At 51.5% G+C, this 22,170-nt stretch overlaps 1 protein-coding gene across 3 annotated transcripts in view; it reads left to right on the top strand.

The window, feature by feature from the left end:
* The first annotated feature begins 3,508 nt into the window (after positions 1-3,508).
* Positions 3,509-22,170, top strand: part of PSD4 (pleckstrin and Sec7 domain containing 4) — a 35,845-nt gene continuing 17,183 nt past the window's right edge. The window contains exon 1 of one of the 3 annotated variants that reach the window (XM_039231720.1): positions 3,509-3,771. The gene's annotated coding sequence lies outside the window, so the exon portion shown is untranslated. Of the gene's footprint in view, positions 3,772-16,567; positions 16,720-22,170 lie in introns of those variants that run through there. The other 2 variants (XM_039231721.1, XM_039231719.1) reach the window with 2 other exon arrangements.

The following is a 22,170-nucleotide window of genomic DNA, read 5'->3' on the forward strand; positions in this document are numbered from 1 at the left end:
CCATCCTTCCTCTACTGCTCGCACTGCCCATGGAGCCTCCAAATGCAAAATCCAATGACCCCATTCTTCACCCAGAACAAGGGATCCACCTGCCCCAAATGCCTTTCCAAGTGTCCATTTTTTTCTCACGACAAAATTGCTTGCTGCTTTGCAATGACAATTTCTCATTCAACATAATGCTCTTGAGATTCATCCATGTGTTGCGGGCAATCAATAGATCGTTTCTTTCTATTGGCTGAGCATGAGTCCAGCTTATGAATACATCACAGTTGTTTAGTCATGGACTTCGGGGTTGTTTCCAGTTTTTGTATTTGATAAGTGAAGTGGCTGTGAATATCATTTCGTATGTCTTCTCATTGACATTTATTTTTCATTCCCTCAGTAAACTGCTAGGAGTGGCATGTCTGAGGTCAATGGCGGAGGTGTGTGTTTTGTTTTATAAGAAACTGCCAAACTGCTTTCCAAAAAGTTGCACCTTTTTTCTACATCAGCAAAGTAACAGTTTTTCTACTTCCTTGCCAATAATTGGTAGTATCAGTGTTCAAATGTTAGCCATTCTTTTTGGGAGTGCGTGGGGTGGTATCTCATTATAGCTTTAGTCTGCCTAAATGATATTGAACATCATTTCATGTGCTTTTTGGCCATTGATTTATTTTGTATTACTGATTTGCGGCGCTTGATTTAGCCCAGATATAGTTCTTTTATCAGTTATTTCCTCCCAATCTGGAACTTGCTTGTTCATTTCCCTAACAGGGTACTTGGATGGACAGAATTTAAAAGGATTGAAATCCAATGATTATTACAAGAAATCTTGGCCTCTTACAAAGTTGCAAGAATTATCTCCTTATTTTCTCCTAGATATTTTAGAGTTTCAGCTTTTATAGTTAGGTCTATGATCTATTTTGAGTTAATTTTTATGTGTGATGAGTAATGGAAAAAAAGGTTTTTTTCTTTTGTAACAGCTTTATTGAGATGTCATCATTCACATGGCATGTAATTCGACCTTTAAAGTGTCCAATCCAATGGTTTTTAGTACCATGATGGTTAACTTCATGTGTTCGCAGAGCTAAGAGATGCCCAGATAGCTGTTAAAACATTCTTTTGAGGTGTGTCTGTCAGAAGGTTTCTGCAAGATGTTAGCCTTAAATTGGTAGACTTAGAAAAAAAGGTCACCTTTGCCAATGCTGGTAGACATCATGCAATCCACTGAAAAGAACATAATGGCAGAGATGGGATGAATTTGCTCCCTTTGCTTGGTCTGAGATATCCATCTTCTTCTCCTGCCCTTGCATATCAGCTCCCCTGGCCTTTGGACTCGGGCTGGGACTTACATCACCAGTGTTCCTGGTTCTCCACCTATAGATAGCAGACCAGGAGCCAATGCCTATAATAAGTCTCCTCTTTTATAGGTCTCAATATCCTGTAGGCTCTAGTTCTCTGGAGAACTCTAAGACAAGCATTTGTGTAGCACTGTACAACTATTGCCACAATGATTTTCATCCTTTTCAGTACCCCCGAACACAAACCCATGTTTTTACCAGTGACTGCCCAATTCCCCTCTTCCCTAGTCCTAGGCAATGATGAATCTACCGATAGATTTGCCAATTCTGAGCATTTTATATTAATGACAGCATGCAATGTGTGGCCTTTTGTGGCCTGGTTTCTTTCACTTAGCAAAATGCTTTTGAAATTAATCCATATTGTCATACCATGTATCCAACGGGCTGACTAATATTCCACTGTATGTATATATACTACGTTTGGTTTATTCATTCATCAGTTGATTGACATTTGCTCTACTTTTGGCTGCGATGAATAATGCTGCTGTAAACATTCCTGTCCAAGTTTTTGTATGGAGATATATTTACAATTTTCTTGGGTATAGACAAAAAGCATAATTGCTAGGTAATATGGTACTTCTACTTTTAACCTTTGAGGGACTATCCAACTGTTTTCCAAAGTTCCTGGATCATTTTATAATCCCACAGGCAGTACATAAGGGTTCCAATTTCTCTACAGTCTCACCAACCGAGAGATTACATGTCTTTTTTATTATAGCCAGCCTAATGTGTGAAGTAGTTTCTCATGGTGGTTTTGATTTGCATTTCTCTGATGGCTAATGATCTTGAACATCTTTTTCTGTGCTTATTAGTCATTCATGTATCTTTTTTTGGAGAAATGTTTATTCAGATCCTTTGCCCATTTTTTAGTTGGGTTATTTGTCTTTTTGTTATTGCACTGAAAGATTTCTTTATCACTCTAGATACCAGTCTCAAGGTTCATTTTTTTTTTATCATATGGAGTTCTAGGTGTTCCATAACAATTTGTGGAAAACTTCTCTTTCTCCATTGAACTACCTTGACGCCTTTGTCAGAAGGTGTCAATTGATCCTATATGTGTGGACCTGTATTTAAACAGTCTAATTCTGCTACAATGATCTGTTTGTCTTTATGCCATTTTGGTTTGAAGTATTTTCTAATCTTCCCTGTGATGTCTTCTTTGACCCATGGGTTGTTTGGAGGCTCCACGTGGCATTTTCTAGATACACTACTGGTGTTAATTTGTAATTTAATTCCATTGCGATTGAGAAGATGTCATCTATATGAGTTGACCTAACGAGATTTAGTGATTGTTTTATATCGAGTCTGTGTGGTCAGTCTTCATCCTTCTAGCCTATAGTGCCTGGTCAATGCCTGACATACATGCAGCAGGTGTGCGGTGAATGTGGAGTGAACAAAAGAATTAATAAGTTATAGGATTGCTGGCCTGGCATCAGGCCCCCTCTAGAAAGCACCAAAGCATCAGCACTGCATGGTCCTGTAGAGCATGGACTCGGGGTCCTTCTGACATGTGGTCAGGTTACTTAATCTCAGTTAAGTGAAAAGCTTTCTACCTCCCAGGGGAGTTGCAAGGATTACACGTGTTACGGCGTGTAGGGAGCTGCTGCTCTCTAGTTAACACACTATATTTTAGCTGTTGTTCCTCGTGGAGACCCTGGTCAGCTCGGTGTTAGGCAGCCTCAGATAAAGAGACAGCTCCTCCAGATCGCCAGTGTCTCCGAGAGCAAAAATATCACTGGCTGTGTTGGAAAAATAGAAGCACTTAGATTTTCTCATACGGCGCCTTAGTAGCTACAGAAATAGAAACTAGATAGTGCCATGGACTGGGATCCTGGAAAATAAAAGCTTCTTGCCAATGTCAACTTATGTCTGAAGATATGTTTGCTAAAATATGCTCGTTTCAAAACACAGCGATTTGCCATCATGCCACCGATTCCCAAACCAGCTAGCACAAGGTCTCTGCAAGTGGACAGTCACAGACAGCCGAACGTCTGGACTCCGCTCAGGCAGTTTTTCTTGCGCCTGCGAAATGCACAGAACCGGCGAGTTTGCAGGAACGCCGAGTAGCGGCCGGCTCGAGGCGTGCGCACATCCAGGTCTGGCCTCAGTTTCCGGTGTCTGGGCCCAGAGACGGAGCAGAGGGCTCCGCCGCGGGCGGCTCAGCGCCGAAGAGCGCAGGCGGGCGGCGTAGATCGCGCCGCCGCGGTCAGACCAGTCGGACGGCTTCGAACCCCAGCCCGCCCCGCCCTGCCCGCGCCGCCGCCCTCCCTCCCGGAAACCCAGGCCCTCCCGCGAGCGCCCAGGCAGGACGCGCCCGGCCCCGCGCAGCCACCGGCCGCAGCCCCCGCGGTCCCGGCCCGCACCCGGGCGCCGGGCCATGGGGCAGCCGGGCCGGCGGGAGAGGCCGGAGCAGGAGCCCGGCGGGAAGTGGGTAAGGGCACGTGGGGAGGCCGGCGGGGGCGGCCCCGCCGCCCTCGACAGTGACCGTGTGCGGGACGCGGGGCGCGCGGAGCCCGGGAGCACCTGCGCGCGGCTGCGGGGCCTTGCGCTGTGGTCAGCTGGGGGTCTGCGGACCGGAAGAGCGGGAAGAGGCCGAGCCAGGGTGGAGAGCGAGTGGGGGCCCTCAGAATCCAACGTGATCTGGTGACAGGGATGGCACAGGGATGGCACATGGTGGCGACTGTGCCCCGCCGAGAGTCTGCCCGGGCCTGGGCTGCGGTGGCTTCACAGGCTTCTCCAGAGAGGCTGCGTGGATCTCAGCTCCAGTATTTAGAACTGGGTGACACCGACAGCTTTACTGCGAATCTCTATTGCCCTGTGCCTCGGGTGGCCCCAGACCTCCTCCCAGCCCCCTTTTGGAGCTCTCCTTGCCCTTCTGGGTGTCTGGCCAGAAAACAGAGATTTCTGGGAAGGTAAACAGTGTCTGCTCAGCTGACAAACTCCCATCCCGTCTAGGGTTCCTTTCTGGTCTAGGATTGAGTCTAGCTTGTCCTTTCGGCAGGAAGATGGAGCCAGGGATGGAAGTTCTTGCTGGTTTTTTCCATACTGCAAGATGGATTTTCTGCTCTGGTCAATGCAGTCACCCAGACCCCCTTGTCTGTGGCCTGCATGTCTAGGTCAGGAGACCAGCATCAAAGTGAGGACCTGGGCAACTTGGGGCCCCACCTGCTCTTGAACCTCATTAGCTCAGCCCTTTCTTTCCCCAGCCCGGAGCTGAGTGAATGTAATTAGCAACTAATTGAATGTCTATGAGCCCCTCTGCATAAGCAATACACCAAGGTCAAGGTCAGACAGCAATCGCGCTGAGTGATTCATTCTTTTCTTTCAGACATGGTATATTCTCTGTGTGGGGCCTCTGCAGAACAGTCATTCACTCATTCATTCATTCATTCAACAGATATTTACTGAGTGCCCACTACCAACCAGGCATTGGAAATATAACTGCTCTTGTTCACATAGGAGTTGTAGGAGAGAGGAGCAGGTGAATCACATTATTTCAGAGAGTGATAAATACTGTAAAACAAAAGAACCCGACTGGTTGACGGGCATGGTGGTGAGACAGGTAAGAGCAATTGGCCGCCAGCTAGACAAGGAACTAACTTTCTAAAAGATGTGGGAGGGTGGTTCCATTTCCAGACCCTCAGACTCTGGGGGCTCAGGACAGGATGTCCTCCGTTTCCACGAGCAGGGACTTACGAGCTGCTGATGAGGGGGTCAGTGAGCGGTGGACAGGTGGTGAGTAGCTCCTCTCTGGGCCCCTCAGAGTATACTTGTTGGGGGGCTTACATCTGAGCTTCCCCAGAAGATGTGCTCTGTTGGCTCGCTCGCTCATTTGGTCACTCAACAAATACTTACAATGTGTTCCGGGCACTATTCCCAGGCATTAAGGGTACATCCGTGAACAAGGCCATCTTTCGTCTCACGGAGCTTATTATCTGGTGGGGAGAAATGGATGGTAAACAACAGTAACAGCAATCTAAATGTCTCGCCAGAGAAACGCTCTGAAGAGAAGCAGAGCAGCTTAAGGGGTTTAAGAAGGTGGTGGGGCTGTTGTGTTCAACAGAGTGGTCAGGACATGCTGTACTGAGGAGATGAAATTTGAGTGGAGACCTGAATGTAGATAAGACTGAGGGACTATCTGAGGGAAGAACATTGCAAGCAGAGAGAATAGCGAGTGCAAAGGCCCTGAGGCATAAATCAGGCCTGAACATGCTGGGGATGCTGGCCATGCTGGAGGAATGGTAGTGTGGCTCTGGGAGGCCAGCAGGCATTTCAGAGGCTTTCTGAAGTGGGGGCTCAGTCTGGTGACCAGAGGCATCCAGGAAATGAGATGATGCCCCCCACTGCTGTGGCAGGAAGATTCACAGGCTCCCCGGCAAGCCCAGGGTCCAGCCTGGTGGTTTACACTGAGTTGGGGAACAGGTTATCACCAGAGATGGAGAGTGTGTCCTTGCATGAGAGGCATTGCTTGGTCATCCTACACCCAGTATCCATCAGAAAACCCCATCATGGGCCCACACAAAGAGAGCTAAAATGGGAGGCAGGTCTCAAGTTTTTCAAATCAGTAAAGACTCTGGAAACTGGATATAGGGAGAAAAACTGTTGCCTTCTAGGAAGATTCTAGTAATCTTTCATTCTTTAATTAGGTGATCTTATTAATAGGCTTAAAAGGAAAACAGAAGAGTATATAATACTTGACATTTATTGAACACGCACTATATACCACGCTCTCCTTTGAGCACCTTTGTGCAAATACAAATAATCTCACAACAGATTTGTGAGGCATGGACGGTCCCATATTGCAGATGAGAAAATAGATCCAGAGAGAGCAGGAGAGTTGCACATTTTTACTCAGCTAGTAAGTGAAGGGTCAGGGTTTACAGTCATTGGAGTGGTACAGTTTTAGAGCCAAGTGCTGACAGACAGAGGGGGGTGGGGGAGGTTTGGGCTGAAGAGGTGTTGGTCCACAGTGGAAAGGAATCCTAGCACCTAAGAGCAAGGGGTGGTTAGAGAGGACAGCAGGGGTTATAAGCACATTCCACTTCTTTTGTTATTTAAAAGATTTTTAAAAACATTTATTTATTTTTGAGAGAGAGACAGAGAGACAGAGCGATAGAGCGTGAGCAGGGGAGGGACAGAGAAGGAAACACAGAATCCAAAGCAGGTTCCAGGCTCTGAGCTGTCAGCACAGAGCCTGACGCGGGGCTTGAACCCACGAACCATGATATCATGACCTGAGCCAAAGTCAGACGCTTAACTGACTAAGCCACCCAGGCGCCACAAAAAGATTTTATTTTATTATTATTATTTTTTTAATGTTTATTTATTCTTGAGAGAGACAGACAGAACATGAGCAGGGGAGGGGCAGAGAGAGAGAAAGGGAGACACGGTATACGAAGCAGTCTCCATCCTGTCAGCACAGAGCCTGACACGGGACTTGAACTCGTGAACCATGAGATCATGACCTGAGCCAAAGTCGCTTAACCCACCGAGCCACCCAGACTTCCCTTCTTTTGTTATTTTTAAGATCATATTTGCATGGGTTAAAATTCTTTTAGAAAGTTTTTTTTTTTTAATATTTTTATTTCTAGGAGAGAGAGAGAGAGACAGCGTGAGGAGGGGAGGGTCAGAGAGAGAGGGAGACACAGACTCTGAAATAGGCTCCAGGCTCTGAGCTGGCAGTCAGCACAGAGCCCGACGCGGGGCTCGAACCCATGAACTGCGAGATCCTGACCTAAGCAAAAGTCGGACGCTTAACCGACTAAGCCACCCAGGCACCCCTAGAAAGTATTTTTGAAGGTACTACCTGCATGTGTTTCAACTCTTTTTATAAATGTTAATTCAAACAGCCCTTAAAGGGCACAGAGAAAAATCTCCCTCCCCTCCTGTGCTCTGCTCCTCTATTCTCTTCAGAGGCAATTTCTTGAGAATACTTCCAGAAGGATACGTTCTGTTTGTAAAGGAACATACAATTACGTATAACTTCTCTCTATTTTTTTTTTTTTTAAGCAAATTGTACTTTCTTTTAAGATACTTGCTCTGATTCAGGACATAGAAATGTACCTCATCCTTTTAAGATAAAAGTGTAATGTCTCACTGAATGGGTGCGCCATATTTATCTAGCCAGTCCTCTGTGGCTTCTAGACGGTTCTCTCCAGTTTGATTTGTTCGCGTGCGGTGACAGTAACGCGTGAAGCATCTGCGTTCCTACCTACCCACTCACTTCTGTGACAGCTTCAGAGGACAGAGTCAGAAACACAGAATGACGGATTTCTTGAAAGCCGTGCGTATTTTAGGTTTCAGTTGATGCTGCCAGCCTGCTTTCCAGAGACACCATATGACTTAGGGCTTCCGAGACGGCTCGGTGTCCCCACCGCTCCGCCAGCTCGGTGTGTTACCAACTCGCTGGTCTTGCCCGTGTGACAGATAAAAAAAAAACCCTGGCATCACGTTGTAGTTCTAATAAGTATGAGTAGTGAGCGGTGTTAGGAGCCTCACCGCTGTCTTTTGCTCTGTCTTTCTCTTTCGGAGGACCATTCACGTCCTCGGCCTGTGGTTTAATTTGGATTTTCCTCCTTTTGTTGTTGTCGTGATTGAATTACAAGGGGTCTTATTATGATGGCTTCTTCATCCCTCCTCTCTAGTCCCACTGACTGCCCCTCCCCGGCTGCCCCTACCTACCCTGCTGGTGAACAGCAGTCATTCTGAAAGGTGTACACGGGGATCCTGGGATCTGGATGTATTCTAGGGCAATAGATGACGTTGATTTATATATGCGTGTCCTTGAAACCACGTAAATTGTTTGTGCTGCAAATCACGATCTTCTTACTTTTTAAACCTGATGCTATTTTTTAAAAAGATTGATCTGACTTCTGTATGAACGCTTGGTTCGTTGCCCTGATTGCTGGGCTGTGTTCCCTCACTGGGATTATTGAATTCTCTTAACAGATGATTCTTTTTTTTCCCCCCAGATTGCATTTATTTATTTATTTTATTTTTAATTTTTTTTAATGTTTTATTTATTTCTAGGGGGGAGAGAGAGACAGCGTGAGCAGGGGAGGGTCAGAGAGAGAGGGAGTCACAGACTGAAACAGGCTCCAGGCTCTGAGCTGGCAGTCAGCACAGAGCCCGACGCGGGGCTCGAACCCACGAACCGCGAGATCATGACCTAAGCGAAAATCGGACGCTTAACCGACTAAGCCACTCAGGCGCCCCTTTATTTATTTATTTTAGAGAGAGAGAGAGAGCATGAGCAGGGGACAAGGTCAGAGGGAGGAAGAGAGAAAATTCCAAGCTGAGCGAGGAGCCTGACGCGGGGTTCGATCTCAGGACCCTGGGATCCTGACCCCAGCCGTGCCATCCAGGCGCCCCCTAATGGTTGATTCTTAGTGGCTTGGTCTACTACAAAGATGGGAGAAATGGCCTTATGGGGATGGCCTCAGAAAAGGAGGATTTGAGAGATGGAAAGGAGAGTGAGGAAGGGAACAGAGATGACCAGGAACACAGCGTGAGGGTGCCGTAGTGCACAGAAGTACCAGGAACATTCAGGCAGCCCCCTAGACTTCCGGGTCGCGCTTTAGGGTGTGGATGTACAGTCCTGGAAGAGGTTGGGGGTCTCAAATGCCAGTGTTGGGCCTTCCCTGGTGGCATCATGAGTGGAGGTCAGCAGGAAGTGTTTACAAGGGCAGGAGTGATCTGGAGGATTGGGGCCTTCTGTGCACAAAAACCTGAGGTCTGCGGTTCTCCTGGTGACAGAGCGGGGAGCAGTGGCACCTTCTGGAGAGGGAGAAGCAGCAGGCCTGGACACAGAGATGGGAAGGCATATTCATGGGCACATGGGCACACTGTTGGGCGTGCCACTGAATCTAAGCCCTGCTCATTCAGTAGAGGATTCCTGCTGGCAGTTAGGACCCTGGGCTTCAGTGAGCAGGTGACCTGTGGGGTGAGTGAGGTCACCCCCGGAGAGAGTGTAGAGCAAGAGAGACCCGGGCAGAGCAGAGCCTGGGGCAGGCACTCCCGGAGAAGTGGATGGACAGGCTGAGCCAGCCTAGGAGGCTGGGTGCACTCTCGAACTCTCCCTTTGCTGACTCCATGACTTCAGGAAGGCCTCCTCTCAGCACGGCAACCTGGGCAGGGGTGAGGTAGGAGGCCCTGCCTTCCTGGTGGCTCCCACTGCAGCCTTGGGGGAGGCACAGACCTGCAGAGGCAGACAGGAGGGAGACGGCTGCAGGCAGTGCCGGTGTGCAGGCTCTCTTCTCAGATATGAGCTCGGAGGCCCCAGTGCTGTTCCCACTGGAAGGTGCCATGCCAGGCTGCCCCTCTGTCCCTGCAGGCGAGTGTGGCTAGAGCACGGATCAGCACCTGCTGTAGAGCACTACGAAGCCCAGGGCTTTGCTCTGTGGGCAGGGTCAGGTCTGGGCACCCCCAAGGAAATCTGGGACCTTTCAGGTGGCCCTGGGGGAATGCCTTGCTCTAAGTGTCATCATCCCCCATTATGTCACAGCGTGCCTGTTCTCTGTTCTGTGTAACACCAGAGCCTTGCATTCCTGCTACTTGGAAGCCTGAATTTCTATTCAGCAATTAGTGACTGGTCAAGGCTAATTAGCGTTATAAGGAAGACTCCCAATTCTTTTTTCAAAGTAAATACCTGAAAGGTTAGAGTCAGCCATACAGTGTCCACTCATTTATGTATCTTGTCATGGTTTTGGACAGAAGAGTTTTCCGCCTATACTGTTTTGATATTTTCCCTTACCCACACACAATTTGAAAATAAAGGAGGCATTATTTGCTTCCATGTGGTCCTAAGAAATAATATCTTATGCAATCATATGTTCGTTGCATCAGTTAATAGTTTTAAGCGCATATTCAAATAAAGATCATTAAAAATGTTCATTATGTGTACCACATACCTACTTAGGCAAGCACAGCCTTAGATTCATGGAGTCATGGAGCAGGTAGGTAATCTCTGCCCTGTAGGAGAGGGGAAAAAACTTTTCCTCTAGAGTCTTAGATTCAGCCACTGAGACAGATGTATTAAACTCACAAAAGACAGATTAACAGTAGAAAGGAGTTAGGGCACCTGGGTGGCTCAGTCAGTTGAGCATCCCAACTCTTGATTTTGGCTCAGGTCATGATCTCACCATTCATGGGATTGAGCCCCATGTCGGGCTCTGTGCTGACAGCTTGGGGCCTGCTCGGAATTCTCTCTCTCTCTCTCTCTCAAGATAAATAAATAAAACTTTAAAAAAACTTTCTAAAATAAAAAAGTATAAAGAGGTTTATTGACCTGCCCTTGAAAGCCAGCCAGAGAAGTAGCTGGCGTGTTAAATGGTTAAAAGCTTACATACCTAACTTAGTAGGGAGATGGAGGCAAGGAGAAAAAGGCTTCTATGGGAAGAACAAATAGGTTTCTGGAGGAAAGGCAAATGGGTCTTTAGAACAAATGAGAGATGAGAAAGTTTGTGATAAATGTCTGCCTCTAATGGGTGGTCTTTCAGTCTCCTTCGGGCCATAATCTTTCCTAGAGAAGGGATTTGGGAACGGTTTTATTTTCTCTTCTGGGAGTAGCTCCAGCCTGCAGAAGGAATTTATGGCACCCTTATTTTCTAGAAGTTGTTGCTTCTAGTCAGGTAAGGGGAGCTCTGAGAGGACTTCTTTTTGCACCTGTCAGACCTCTCACGTCTTCACCTTAAAACAGTCTTTGTAGCAACTCTGGAATTCCAAGCAGGTCCCCACGCCGACAGCAGGGAGGTCACACTGGCAGCCTCTCGAGGTGTGGGGACAGTGAGGGGTCCATAGAGTGGGCACCATTGCGGGCCTGCCCATTGTACACTAGTTCCTGCCTCCATGGGAAAGGAGGGATGAGGTTGGCAAAGAACCTCCCAGTCTTTAAAGTGTGCAGAAATATCCAACCATTATTTAATTCAATATATTTAAGTGTCTAGTACCTTTGTTACTTTTGCTGATGGTAAACACAATACATACTTATTTTTTCAGATTAGATACTCACCAGAAAGAGGGTAAGAATTAAAACCCTGTGTACTTTTGCCACACACGGAGAGCCGCTGCCCACCAATGTTTGGGCATTCTGTGGCCTAAATACCCAAGTTCTTAACAACTGAGGTCATCATGAATATATAATTGGTTTTCTTAATGATATGCCATGAGCATCTTTCCACTGCTTTGAATACTGTCTAAAAATAAGATGTTAAAGGTGGCTGAGATTCACCATACGGTTCTGGGTTCTACCATAATGAATTATCCAATTCCCAGTCGTGGGTGTTGAGTTTGGGAGCGTTTTTGCCATTAGAACTGCCTGTCCCTGGACAGGAGCAGATGTTTCTGAGTGTCTGCTGGGTGTCAACGGGGCTTGGAGACAGAGGTGACTAGCCAGAACCCTACTCACTGCTTCCCTAAGGAGGGTGGACCCAGGACGAGGGTCTGGCCAGTCTGCAAGCACAGAGTTGGGAGGGAGCTGAGGAGAGGAGCCTTGGAAGGCAGTCTGGGGCCAGACCTTAGTCCCAAGGAAGAAGAGAGCCAGGGAGCCGTGGCCTGGGCAGCTGTCCATCCACGCAGGGTCAGCCTTCCGAGGCTACTGTACCTACCACAGGATTGGGCAACCAAGTCCAGGAGGTAGAAGCTTGTCATCATCACTTCCTGCCCTTTTTTGTGAAACGAGGGGCAGCCCTGGTGCCCACAGCTGGGTTGGGAGGTTGGTGGTAGTGTTACCGCTGGACTAGACTTCCTTTCCTCATCGCCCTGCCCCTGAGAGACTTCTCCCTCGCATTCAAGGACTACAGGCCTTAGGGAGGAAGGCCCTCACCCCACTCTGCCCCCCGGCTCTCTGCTCAGATCCACAGGGGACCCAGTCATGTGGGCCAGCACACCTATAACCAGCTAACCTGGCGGAGGGATGTTGAGAGAGGCAGGTGTCCTGTCTGTCCTCGCTGAGGCCCAGGCTTGTAGAGGCTGGGGAGCCGGGAGGGAATAGGGCCTTTACTGGAGGAAGGAGCCTATGGCTGCCTGGCTCCCAGGCCTCCCTAAAGGACAGAAGTTTGTAATTCAGGCACGCAGGGGCCCACTGAGATGCTTCTGGCTTCTGCTCTCACCCTCCCCAGTAGCTGGCACCCCCCCGTAGTGAGCCGCAGCGGCTCAGGAGTTTCTAAAAGCTTTGAATTGGGAGAGAGAGTTCTGTAGCGCTGCTCGCCTGGAGAGAAGGCCGGCTCCTTGACATCAGCGGTATGCAGATGGTAACGGGGTGTAGTAAAAAAGAAGATTTGCTTGGGTTTGTCAGTCCCGGGCTCAAATCCAGGCAGAGTGACCGCTCAGACCCTCAGTTTCCTCATCTATGGGGACAATAACACCCCATCCGCACCCCGGCCTCGTGGGCATTGGAGATACTACTGGTGAATGTCAGCATGTGGGGGCCCTTGGTGAGGGGCAGTTGTAAGTCAGGTGCCGGTTCCCTTCCCTGCTGCCCCCCTCCTCTCACAGCCTCTCAGGAGGGCAGACTGTGCTGGAATCCCCAGAGCCCCTGTCCTGGAAGGCAGGCCCCCTTCCCTCTTCTGGGCTCAGCTTGTAAGCTGCCACCTACCTCCCTACCTGTGCCGGGCCGCTTCCTCTGCTGGCAAACAGGAAGTCACTCACCTCGAGGTAGGCAGGAAGGGGCTGCCTGGCGAGGCTGCATGGCAAGGGCTGTGGTTAGGTAGGGAGGCTGGGCGTCCTCCAACCCTGGGGATGGGGATGGTGGGCAGGGTGGGGATCCAGGGAGGGGCGGCAGATCAAAACCCCCACAGGCAGGGGGTCGGGACAGGAGCCTGTTTACCTCCACCTGCCCTAATCCCAGGCACACAGCCACTGAGCCAGTGCCCCTCTGGGCTGTAGCTGGGGGTCCCCCATCTGGAGTTTTGCACCTAGCAGCCTTGGGAAGGAGATGGAACAGAGCTGGTGGCTGCTAGTCAGGGACTCTCTTTTTGGGATGGCAGGAACATCCCACACCCCCAGACACACACCCCCTGCACATACCAGCCCCACTGCCCGGGAGGAAAAGGAGGGGCAGATTCCATCCCCCGTGGCAGAGTCCTCCTGAAGTGATTAAGGAGGAGATGATAAGTAGCTTTCATTCATTCATTCACTTATGAGCCAGGCCTCTGCTATACAGCCTTGGGTGCTCTAGAGGTGAGTGGGCGGTCCTTGCCCTTGACAAGGTCACATCCCAGGGAGCAAGTGGACTCATAAACACATAGAGGAGGCAGATCACTGGCGCCCCACCTGATCAGCAGCCTTGCAGCCACCGGGAGCCGTGTGTGCCAGGATCACTGGGGTGGTGGAGAGGCTGGGCTGCAGGGGGCAGACCCAGAGTCGGGGTGCAGGAGGTCGACCCCAGGTCCTCACCTCCTAATCAATCCTCACATCATGGCCACCTGGCTTCAGCCACCGTCATGTCCCCTGCTCTCCCAACCCCTGCTTGTCTATAACTTGGTGTGGCCACGTTTCATGGTCACTTTGCTCCATCCCTATGTAGTGGCATTTGACATAGCTGACCACTTCCTCCTTCTAAAGTTATCTCCTCCCTTATCTTCTGTGACGACTCACTCTCCTTTGCTGGCTTGTCCCTGTTAGACTCTGTCAGCCACCAGAGGGGCTCCTTCCTGCTGCTCACACACAGGCTCACTTCTGTAGCCCAGTCCTCCCCTCCGGTCCCCTCCAGGCATGGTTTCAGTTGCCTGCTTGAGTTTCACTGGTGATATTTAAAAAATTTTTTGATGTTTATTTATGTTTGAGAAAGAGAGAGAGAGAGAGAGAGAGCGAGCGCAGGGGAGGGGCAGAGAGAGAAGGAGACAGAATCCAAAGTAGGCTCCAGGCTCTGAGCTGTCAGCACAGAGCTGCATGCAGGGCTCCAGCTCATGGACCAATCATGACCTGAGCCGAAGTCAGACGCCCAATCAGCGGAGCCACCCAGTTGCCCTTCTCACACCTGATATTTTAAAAAGCAAACTCTGGATTTTCTTCCCGAAGCCTCATCTCCCCGACTCCATTTCCAAAGGCGCCATTTGCACCTGTTCAGCTGCTCTAGCCAGCAATCTAGAACGTGGCCCTGACTTGGCAGTGCCCTCCAAGGCACTGACCTGCCTCCCCTGGACCTCGGGAGCCCCCAGCTGGTCTCCCTGTTGTGAGCGAGCCCTTGACTGGCTAGTGCTCATGCAGTAGCAGATGATCTTAAAAACGAATCTGGCAGCGGCCCCTGGCCTGTCGTTTCTCCACTTTGCATGCACGCTGGCTGACCCCTGGGGACCCTGTGGGATCTGGTTCTGCCGCTCCAGCCTCGCTTCTCCCACCGTGCCCTGACCAGCCACACTGGCTTGCTTTCTGTCCCCTTCACTCATGGAGAACTTTCCAGGCTCAGGCAAGGAATTAGACTGGCTGGCTTTTCTTCACCAGGTGTAATGGCCCCCACGGGCATGGCTGGTCTCCTGCCGCTGTCCCTGCTGTGGGCCTCCCTGGCTCCCTGCTCATTCCTTCCCCCGCATCCATCACTGTTTACAATCACATGTTGATTACTCAGGCCACGTGTTTACCTTCCGTCACTAGACTGGAAGCTCCCTGAGGAAGGAGTCTGTGTTTAATTTCTGTCAGCAGCTTCTTCCATAAGGACCGCAGGAGGAGGAGGTGCTAGCTGGCTGGGGCCACATTCCAGAGAGGCCCTCTGAGGCGGAGGCCTGGGGGGAGGGTTTGCATTCAGGCTGAGGTGACTGCGTTTGTGGCATACACAGCTGGGCACACTGTTGTAAAATCCCGAATACAGGAAGAGGGGCAGCTTGGGGGAGGTGACGAGCCAGGCTGGCACTGCATGGGGTCTGAGGCCCTCCTGAGATCAGCCCCAGAAAGTGACCAGTGGGGGCCTAGTCTGATGGGTTCAAATATGTAAACGTTAGAACCGCACCTGATAGAAGTGTTCTACGAAGTGCTTCCTGTCCCCTTACCTCCCAACGTCATAGTGATCCGGAGGTCCGGGTTTGAACTGGGATTCTTGGCCTCCATCGAATGTGGCGGCTGCGGCAGGGCCCGCTTTGGCCTCCAGCCCCTGACACGGACCCCCTGTCCTCCCTCTTCACACCGAGTACCATGTGTGCTTGCGGGGAGCAGCCTGCTACAGGTCCAAGCCTGGTCCACCCCTCCCCATCTCTCCCCATCCTCCGCTGCCCAGAGCAGTCAGTGATGCACAGCCTCGTGGGAAGACGAGGCCATGTAGGCCTACGAAGCCAGGAATCCCAGACTCCTTGGGTGCCCCGAGTATGGTGGAGAAGGGCCTGGGAGGCCTGTCCTTGTGGAGGAGGGACGCAGATGGCAGAGGGGTAGAGCTGGAGCAAGGCCCTCCAAACTATGGGCCAGGGTGGCCTGGGTCAGGAGGTACTCTGCTCATGGGACTTCGTGTTGCAGAGTCTCCTGGGCCCTTGGAATTATGAGGAGCTCGGGGTGGGGGCCTTGGAATCTCAGCAGGGGAGTCGGTGGTTGTTGAGGCGGGAGAAGTAGCTTGTGCAGGGGAGAAGAGGATGGTACAGGGAACATGGCTCCCCACCAGTGGACACCTGGGATCTGTGTCCTGCAGACTTGTTGGGGGGGGGGCTTAGCAGTGGGGAGTGGATGCCGGTTCTCGTGGTCAGACACTGAGTCCTCAGCTCTGTGACTTCCCGGCTGTGCTACCCTAGGCAGCGGCATGACCTCTCTGAGCCTGCCTCCAGTCTGTAACGGGTATAGCAATGCTTCATAAAGGAGGCGAGAGGAGTTGGCTGAGGGGCTGGGGGGCCTTCGTGACCACAAGGCCGCTGTATCAGGCCCCACTGTTACCTATGAGAGAGGTGGCTGCACAAGTTCGCAATATCATTTGTGAAAAACAGGAAAAGAAAAGCTGCAGGGCCCAGGGCCCTCTGTGTCCCACTGGGTGCCCTGCGAGGGACCGCCAGCTGGGGTAGAGATGAGAACCTGGTGACAGAACCACAGGGAGGAAGGGGGTGGAGCCTGTCCACAGTCCAGGGCACAGCACCTTCCCCTTTCTCTCCCCGGGCCCTTGACTGGCAGTTTTCTCTGAGCCTGGTGGAGGGCCCGGGGTGGGGGTGAGGGGCGGCAGGCGGCAGGGGCCCGGGGAGGGGGGCCAGAGGCAGTGGGCCTGGGAATGGAGGCCCCTGTCTTGTGGGCAGGAAGTTCGAGGTGCAGAGCAGCTAGGGAGCCCAGGGGAGGCCGCGGGGTGGGAGGGTGAGGGTGTCGGTGAGGAGAGCGGAAGTCGGAAGCACCAGCGGCCACATTCTCCACTCACCGAAAAGACGGGTGTCCGGACCTTGCATCAGGAGGGCCCGCTTATCCTTTGCTGGGTCCTCTGGAGGTGAGCGAGGCAGGCCTGCTTGGGGTGGCAGCTGGGACAGAGCTGGGGCGGCAGGGGACATGGAGAGGCCCTTGTGGGAGCTGCCGGGGCAGGTGGGCGGGAAGGAGGGCTGTGGGCCCACTGCGTGTGCACCTGCTGTGAGCCGGGCAGGGCGGCAACCCTCAGCTTCTCTTTCCTTTCTCTCTGTCCCCCTCCTCCTTCAGCCTTCCCCTCCCCATCTGGCTCTGCCTCCCATCCCTACTCTGGCTCCCACTTACCCTGGCTCAGGGTCTGCGGTTGTGAAGAGTTAAGGGGCAGAGCAAAGCTCCTCGTGGGCCTCCACCAGCCTCCGGTGACCGCTATGGCTGGACGCCCAGGGAGGGCATTTGCGGCCAGAGGCCCCAAGTGAGCCTGGAAGTGGCTGGATAGAAGGAAACCTGCCAGGCCTGGGCTTTGGGGCAGCTTTGGGTGCAGTCACTCAGAACTGGCCGTTAGGGGGCTCCCGGCTATACCTCGCCTTTCGAGCCCCACCCTGAGAGAGGCTGGGTTAGTGCCAGGGACCCTCGTTGCTGGCTTGCCTGGGCAGCCTTGGTTTAGGCCTGTTGGCCTGACGTGTAACGGCCACCATTTTATTCTCAGAATTGTCCCTGTTAGGGACCCTCTGAGGCCTTCTGCTTGTAGTTATGATCCTCATGGTGAATGGAGTCTCAAGGAGGGAAGGTCCTTCTAGGGCCCAAGTTCCTATGGCTGGTGTCACTCGGCTGCTAAAAAGTGGGGGAGGGTGACCTGTCATCAGCAGATAATAAATACCCCTCAGGCCTGTTAGGCCTTAGCCAGGTTTGAAGGAATGTGCCGCAAAGGGGCCTGACTCCCCAGAGTCCATCACAGAGCTGCTTCTTTCTACAGATAAGGAAGCACCCAGCACGGGGATTAGAACCTGGGCTGCTGGGGGCCCCAAGAAAGGGTGAGGGTGCCGCGGCCTGGACCTAAACCCTCCTCATGGTCCTTGTCCTTCCCAGGGGCCAGCTGCTCTGGAGACACATTAGTTCTCTGCCCCCATTCTCTCTGTACCCCAACATCTCTGCCCCAACCCCTCTGCCCCCCATCTTCTCCACACCCCCATTCTCTCATCCCCCACCCTTTTTGCCCCCCATCTTCTCCCTCCCCCATCCTGTCAGCCCCCCTACCCTCCCTACACACCCATTCTCTCTTCCCTCTCTGTTCTCCCTCTCTGCCTGAGCCCCAGCTGACCCCACCACAGGGTCCTCAGAACCACTGGTGCCTCTCTCTCTCTCTCTTTCTCTGTGCACATTTGCATGAAGGCTTCTTCCGTGTGGGCAGGATGTGGGGCTGCCCCTAGTCATGTCTCTCACAGGAGCTGCTGTCCTGCCCCTCCAGACAGGGAACTCCGTTACTCCTCTGTCCTCCAGGACAGCATCCCTAACCTGGCTCCTGCCTTGGGCTGCGTGGGCACAGGCTGCCTCCTAAATCCCTGGAGAGGCCAGGAGCCTCTGCTTTCTCCATTGGAAGGAAGATCTTCCAGGGCGAAGGGAAGGAATGTTGAGTCTGGAAGTGTAAAGGGAGTGAGAGACAGAGACATAGAACCCGGTTAGAAGATTCAGGGCCTACTCCGGGAGGAGCTGAGAGTCTAGGGGGCCCACTGGGAGGGTTGTCTGCGTGCTTGTTTGTTTTGGCTTCTCTAAAAGGCCAGCAAAGCAGCAAAGTTCAGCTGAGCAGGACATGCTATTTCTGAGCACCTACCGGGGGCCAGGCCAGCAGCAACTTTCAAACCCGTCCGGCTTTATCACAAATCTGTAGACTAGCTTTACTCCGTCTTATTTCCTTATTTTATAGATAAGGAACCAGGTGAGGTTTTTGACCAGAGCCATGCAGCTTGTAGGTTGTAGTTAGGACTTGAGTCTAGTCTGTGAGCCTCTGAACACAGTAGGGGAGGGGTGTGGACATTCAAGGCTGCCACCTCTCCCTCTGGCAGGTTCTCTCCCCTCCCCCTCCCCTCTGTGGCCGCGCTGAACTTCAGAGTACAGGCTGTGTGCCCAAGCAGGGGGTGAAAAGCAAGCCCAACTCTCAAAAAGCACAATCCAGGTACCAACTGGTCTCCTTCTTGCCCCCAAGATGGAGGCAAAGGTGCACTGAAGCCCAGGACGAGGTCAGATTGGGGTGGAGGGACTCATGCGCCCTGGATTCCCCAGTGATCCTGCTCTCCCATCAGCCAGACCCAGCTTAGCCTCTGCAGTGCTCCCTGTGCCTGAGAGAGGGGGCGCCCTCCTCCCCCCTTCCCTTGGCCCCAGCCCCAGCTCCCTCCTGTTCCTTTCTCTCACTGTCTCCTGGAGCTCAAAGCATTTTGTTGGATTCCATAGAAGTTCTCCCAGAACTGAGCCTTAACCATCCCAAGCCATCGAAAGGCTGCTTTATCTTGGAGGTAACAAAACCCACCTTAGGAAGCATGTGGCAGAGGCTTTCTTCCTCCTTGGTTCTGGTTAGTGCACCTGAGATGAGCAATTTCAGAAGAGATTTCACTGAACACCAGGACTGGGGAAAAAAAAAAAAAGTAAACCAAGAAATTTTTAGATGCAGGGGCCCTAGATTCTGCTCCCCAGTTCCTGACCCACCTCTGTCTAAGAGGTGCTATCCTACCTCTGGGAAACTGAATCCCTTGCTCTATTCTTGACAGTTTCCATGTCAGGCTGCCCTCACCCAGGTGACTGGTGGGACGTCTTGATGGCCATGGGAAGTGACCTCACCCCTGAGGTCATCCTACCCCTTCATTCAGGGAGGAGCAGTTTTAAAAAAGGAGGAAAGAGAGGAAGAAAGGGGTCAGAAGAAGAAGGACCTTAAACTCAGTGATGTGGCCCTGGCCCAGGTGAAGTACCAACAAGGTGACTGAACATGGTGTCCTCAGGTCTTCTCTGTTGAGTTGTTGCCTCAAGCCAGGACCCTACCTCTGGGAAAGCTCTGCCCCAGGGCACTGGGCTTCCTGGGAGAAGGGAAGATAAGATTGGTTCATGGGCAGAAGGAAGTTGTGAAGTCAAAATGATGCTAAATATCCTCCAAGTCTCAGTGTCTCCAGTCCTTTGGTGAGGTTGTTGAGGAGGGGCTTTCTGAGGATCTGTCCCTCCCACCCACTCATCCATCCATCCTCCATCTATCCATCCGTCCATCCATCCGTCCATCCATCCGTCCATCCATCCGTCCATCCATCCATCCATCCATCCATCCATCCATCCATCCATCCATCCATCTTTCCTCTCATTTCCAAAAACATTTCTGGAGTACCACTTCTGAGTCAAGCAGGCACCTCACCTCTATGCTGGCAGTGTGGAGCCTGCTTTGGATTCTGTCTCCCTCTCTCTCTGTCCCTCCCCTGCTTGCACTCTCTCTCTCTCTCTCTCAAAATAAAATAAAAGTTAAAAAACTTAAAAAAGTCATTTATGGGTGGGAAGAGAGAATGATGCTTAAGAGAGCCACAGACCTGGGTTTGGACTCCAGCTCCCCCACTTACCAGCTGAGTTACCTGGGCACATTTCTGACATTGAGCCTTCGCTCAGCCTTATTAGTGAAGGAAATGTTACCACTCGTCTTGTTCTTAGGGTGGCTGGCAAGAAAGATGAGCTCATAGCTGTAAAGCACGGAGCTGGATCACTGGCCTTTTGCAGGGGCTCAGTACATTCTTTTCGCCTGCCCCGTGGGGTGGGATTGCCAGATAAAATACAGAATGCCCAGTTATGTTTGAATTTTTAGAGACTAAATTTTTAGTATAAATATGTCCCAAGTATGGGCAGCCTGTATGTTTATTTGCTAAATGTGGCAACTCTACCATGAAGTTGCATGCCGCCATCTTGGAACTGCCAGCCTAGAACCAGGAACACCTCCCACCGGGCTCTGTAACCCCAGGTGTCCCACAGGTGGTCCTGAACTTCTCGAGTCAACACTAACCTTTGACTGATCCACTTGAACTGAAGTATAAGGACATGCTCTCCGCCCTGAACTTTGTAGTTGGGAGTAGATATAGCACACACACTAGTGGGATTCTGTCCTTTAGCATTTCCATACTGAGACAGGTGAACAGAGGCACAAAGAACCTGCCTTCTAGGTGCTTACATTCTGGGAAGGGGAGATAGAAGAGAACCCTATGAGTAAACCACCCACCATCACAAAGTGGGATAAATGCTCTGAAATAGAGAGTGAGGGGTGCGGTGTAGCCAGGGTGAGTTTAATTGATTCTGAGTCATGGCCTGGTCAAAGTGCATACCTCGTCTTCATCAAATGCTTACTCTGTGTGTCTGTCTGCTTTCTCCCTCCATTCCCCAGTCCCCACGCCACCTCCCTCAAGCCCCAGAAATCTGCTCTCTTCTCTTTGGTCTCTGGAAAGCTGCTACAGCTTTTCTGATTTTTCCCCCCTCAAACCCACTGAGGAACATCTGGTTTCTTCTGGGAAGACAAATCCAGCGACCATTTATGTCTAGCAGAGTCATGAACATTTGCCTGTATGGCTCCTTAATTCATACACACATTTATATAGAATTCTGTACCTGTTTGCCAAGAGGAGCCTGTGGGAATCCTGGCTCATACACATTGCAGGATATCTTTTCTACTGGCAGCTGCCAGCATTTCCCAGTCCAGTTATTGGCATTTGACCATTTCTTATGAAGTGAGTTCACGAATGGGAGTAGGGGAGTTGATGTCGTCCAGGCAGAAGGCTCTCACGCCCACAGGGACATGCGCCGGAGGCTGGTACACGTTCACACACGGTGTGTGGAGGAATGAGGACTGGAGCAGGGGTGTGAGGAGGGGAGCCAGCTAAGCACAACTAGACCAGGTCCTGGCAGGGAGGGCGGGTGAGGGGAGGTCGGCCTTGGGGTGGGGAAGTGAGTTGTAAACTAGGTGCTTCTCTCTACCTCTTCCCTCTGTCTCATAAATGGAACTCTCTGCCCAGTGTTCCCCGTGTCCTGTGGGCTGCAGTGGTGGGATCTCACCTCCTCACTCATACCTGATCATTCTCCACACAGGCTGGGGAGGGAGGTTTGGATCTGGTGAGATTGTCCAAGTATAGACAATGAGTTGTGAGAATCACTCCTCCTTCCTCCTTGGAAATAGGACTACAGCAGGTCTCTTACTCAGAGAGGACAGAGAGTAGAAAATGGATAGTTGCTTAGGGGGACCAGGGTAGTCAGATACCACCCCTCAGGCCAGCCTGGGACTTAGGGAGCAAAGCATCTGAATCCTCAGCCTTTAACTGGGCCTGTTGGGGGAAGGGGTGTGGGGTGAAGACAAAGAACCAAGAAAGACCAAAGGCCAAGCTAGGAGATTCGTAGGAGAAGACCAAGGGCAAGACCAGTGCACATCAGTTTGGTTCAGAGCATTGAATACAAGATTAAAAAGAAGAAACAGCCCCTACCTTTGGGGAAAGTACAGTCTACACAGTCATCGCCAGAACTTGGTGGCCTCGAAGGC

The sequence above is a fragment of the Hyaena hyaena genome, unplaced genomic scaffold (assembly GCF_003009895.1).
Source record: "Hyaena hyaena isolate Hyena2069 unplaced genomic scaffold, ASM300989v1 scaffold_57, whole genome shotgun sequence".
Classification (NCBI taxonomy): domain Eukaryota; kingdom Metazoa; phylum Chordata; class Mammalia; order Carnivora; family Hyaenidae; genus Hyaena; species Hyaena hyaena.